This window comes from Myotis lucifugus, unplaced genomic scaffold (genome assembly GCF_000147115.1).
Source record: "Myotis lucifugus unplaced genomic scaffold, Myoluc2.0 scaffold_320, whole genome shotgun sequence".
Taxonomy (NCBI): Eukaryota; Metazoa; Chordata; class Mammalia; order Chiroptera; family Vespertilionidae; genus Myotis; species Myotis lucifugus.
In genome coordinates, this window is record NW_005871368.1 from 500,723 (window position 1) to 504,970 (window position 4,248).

General features: G+C 42.2%; 1 pseudogene across 1 annotated transcript; it reads right to left on the reverse strand.

Annotated features, from left to right (window-relative positions):
• Positions 1-2,179: 2,179 nt before the first annotated feature.
• Positions 2,180-3,221, reverse strand: LOC102441246 (annotated as a pseudogene). Its single transcript, XR_330487.2, has one exon. The product of XR_330487.2 is annotated as a 40S ribosomal protein SA pseudogene (transcript).
• Between the last annotated feature and the right edge of the window lie 1,027 nt (positions 3,222-4,248).

Here is a 4,248-nt window from a genome sequence, read left to right on the forward strand (position 1 = left end):
GGTCGTTCAACCGCCAAAGGGGTCGAGACCCACAGGTTGAGAACTGCTGATAACCAACTATCCAGTAATATCCTTTATAGCAATTTGTTTTTCTCATCCAGGATTGCACTTTGCATTTAGTTGTCATGTCTTTTTGAAGAGTACAGGACATTTGTTTTGTAGATTGTTATTCCATTTTAGCTTTGATTGTTTCCTCATGATTACAGTCAGCTTTCTTTTTGATTAGAATTGGGTTGTTCATTTTGGGCAGGATTTCTACATCGATGATATTGGGTCATTCTTAGTGCATTGCATCAGGGAGCCTATGATGTTGGGGTCCCTCATTATTGGTGATCACTCTGTGAAGGTGATACCTTCTATGTCTCCACTGCAAAGTTCCCTTTTTTCCCTTTGCAATGAATAAATGAATTGTAGGGATATATTTTGACATGTTTAATAGCCAGTAACCCATTGTATTAAGGTTCTCCAGAGAAACAAACAAACAAATCAATCTATCTATCTATCTATCTATCTATCTATACTAGAGGCCTGATGCACAAAATTTGTGCAAGAGTAGGCCTTCCTTCCCCCAGCTGCCTGCACCATCTGGCACCTGGGACCCGGGCTTCCCTTGCAGCCCCAGCTTCGTCTGGAAGGGCTTCTGGTCTAATGGGCTTCTGGTCTAATTAGCATATTACGCTTTTATTATTATTGATATAGATATAAGACATACTAGAATCGTGCAATAGGCCTTCCCTTCTCCTGGCTGCCGGCACCGGTTTTCCTCCGGCACCCGGGACCCAGGCCTTCGCTCCGGCCGGAGCCGCCTTCAGTCTTCCGTCTTCACTGCTCCAGATAGCCTTCAGTCTTCGCTCCGCCACTTGGAGCCTACGTATGCAAATTAACCGCCATCTTTGTTGGGTTAATTTGCATACTCTCCTGATTGGCTGGTTAGCGTAGCGAAGGTACAGTCAATTTACATGTTTGTCTATTATTAGGTAAGATAGATAGGTCTATATAGAAAATAGGGAAATATTAAAATTGATTGATAGATTTTAAGAGATTGGCTCACACAGTTATGGAGGTTATCAACTCCAAAATCTGTAGGGCAGGTGAGGATATGTTTATTGACTATTTTAGAGAACGGCCAGGGGGAGAGAGAGAAACATTGATTGGTTGCCTCCCATATGGGCTCCAACTGGGGATCAAAATTACAACCTAAATATGTGCCCTGATCAGGAATCATACACGCAGCCTTTTGGTGTACAGGATGACACTCCAACCAAGGGAGCTGAAAAGTCCATGTTTTTTCCAACAAATTGATAAGACACTTTTATCAAATTCTAATTCCATATAATGTGGGTTTATTTTGATTTTTATATTCTATTCCATTTGTCTGTCTTTTCATGACCTGTATTCATTATAGAGGTTGTATAATATGCTGTGCTATCTGTTGAGAGACAATTGTCTTAGGGTTTCTTGCATTTTTTACATCTTTTGAACTGAAGATACCTTTGTTCTGGGCCTTTTTCAAGGGTATGTGTGTACCAAACAGCCTTGTAAGTGAAAGAGTGTCTCCTGAAAGCAAAAGTTATGAAAGATTTGGGCTTCCTCAGCTCAGTTTCTGCCTCTTAATGCAACCCAGCTGGCCCTCTTTGTGTCACCTGTTGGAATTAGGGCGTGGGGAACCCATACAAACTATAAAAGGTAGATAATGCTGCCTGGGCCAGGTGGTTCAGTTGATTTGGAGTGCACCAAAAAGGTTGTGGGTTCGATTCCCAGTCAGGGCACATAACTAGGTTGCTGGTGCGATTCCTGATCAGAGAGAATCCAGGAGGTAATGGATTGATATTTCTCTCTCACATTGATGTCTCTCTCTCTCTCTCTCTCTCTCTCTCTCTCAAATTCACTCTCTCTCACTTTCTCCCCTCCATTTCCCTCTCTCTAAAATCAATAAGCATATCCTCTGTTAAGGATTTAAAAAAAGAAAAGAAGGTTGATAATGCTGACACTTTGACTTTACCCAGCATCTCATGTCTCCTACCAGCCATGTAATGGTGCCAGACTAACTTTTAGCTTGCAAGAAGGGTACCGTCTCTGATTCTTCCTAGTTCTTGACATCATCTCTTAGGGGTGTCCTTTCTCAATGCTCTTCCTGTTTAGCGTTTCCCTGGTATTCTTGCATGTTTATTTGTACAACTTTTTTTTTTTTTTTTTTTTTTTTTTAGAAACTGTTTATTTTCCATCAACCTTATTTCCGTTCTGTTAAGAATTTGTGGAAGAACAGCTTAGGACCACTCAGTGGTTGTTCCTACCCATTCAGTAGCCTGAGCAGTGGGAGCTGCAGACCAGTCTTCAGTGGCAGGCTGAGCACTCCAGTCTTCAGTAGGAAACTGCTGAATGGGTACAGAGGGCACCTGCACGCCTTCAGACCAGTCTGTAACCTCAGGCTGAGCAGCAGTGAACTCAGGAGCAGGAGCAGTCCATTCACCCTGAAATTCCTCCTTGGTCACAGCCTTTTCAGCAGCAGCCTGCTCTTCCTTTTCAATCTCTTCAGGATCTCTGTAGAAGTAAAGATCAGGCATGACTTCCCACGGGTGCTCACGGGAGATAGTGCCGCGCATGCGGAGTACTTCCCGGGCCAGCATCCACCACATCAGACCCACTGAGTGAGCCCCCTTGTTGTTGCAAGGGATGGCAATGTCCACATAGCGGAGAGTCTGTGTTACACAGAGCGATGGTGGGCAGGTTAACGTAAGACGCCTCTGTGAGAGGCTGGTGGTCAGCCCTGGGATCAGTAACCACCAGAAGTCTTGGCTCCCGGAAGGCTGCCTGGATCTGGTTGGTGAAGGTTCCAGGAGTGAAGCGGCCGGCAATGGGAGTGGCTCCAGTGGCAGCAGCGAACTTCAGCACAGCTCGCTGGCCAGTATTCCTGGATGATATGACACTGACGTCAGCTGGGTTTTCGATGGCAACAATGGCCCGAGCTGCCAGCAGAAGCTTCTCCCAGGTTCTCTTCAGATTGATGATGTAGATGCCATCACTTTTCCTTTTGTAGATGTACTGTTCCATTTGGAAGTCAAGGTTGGTGCCACCTAAGTGGGTTCCTGCTGCAAGGAACTTGAGGACATCCTCCTCCTTCATTTGCAGGACATCAAGGGCTCCGGACATTGTGAAAAGTTTCCCTTTAAGTTACGTGGGAACCGAGAACAACGCCGTATGGAGCCCTCCCTGGGTAGCGCGGAAAGCTATTTGTACAACTTTAGAATTAGTTAACCCCAAAGTCAGTCAATCAAACAAACAAAAATTTGTATTTTTATATGGAGTGTGTTTATTTTTCAGATCAATTTAGGGAGAACATATAACTTCATTGTTAAATGTTCCCCTTTTCTATTCTCATGGTCAATGTTTTAATCCAGGTCTTATTGATTTATACCTGAATTGCAGCTCTTTTTAAAATCAAAACTTGGATTTGTTTTAAATAAGTTGGGGGAAAGCCCTCTTAAACCCCAAAGATGAAAAGCATAGTGGACAAACACATGCTTGACACTTAATAGACCCTAAGCTTCATCTGTAAATGGGTAACAGAACACACCCCACAGGGCTGCTGTGAAGAGGAAATAAGTTCATCCATGTGGGTCAGGCATGGTAAGAGCTCAATAACTGGTAGTAATTGTAACTTCGTTATTATAACTATTTATTTATTTTTTGTAACAGGGATCTTTTGTTTCATTTGTTCAGAAAAATCCCAGCTCTAACCACTCTAATATGTACAAATCTGTATGGTAAGGAAGCCTGCGAGAATTCTTAAAATAATTTGATTAACTGGACACCAACCTAAGGTGATTCATTAATTTGACTATATGATTGTGATCATCTATAAATAAAAAACTCTTTCTCAAGTGTATCTTTTAATTAAAAAGCATTTCACATTCCTCATGGAGGCCACTACTCCATCATTTTTACAGCGAAATGAGAAGGAAAGCCCTGCTTATTCAGGAAAGTGATCATAATGGATGGCTTTGTTCTGTATCAGAACTATTACGATAGTTCTGAGTCCCCTGTCCTTGGAAATGGTTGGTTCATAGATGAAAACTGATAGGAGACATAGCAATCTTAAGAGCTTTTAACTGGAATTTGGTTATTTGCTCTATTCAAACGCATATTTTTCAATTCTTATTATTTCATTTGGATATTAAAAGTCATGCCTTTTATGATATAATAACCTACCTGAATGATATGCTAGCCTTTTCTTTACAAAAGCCTAAA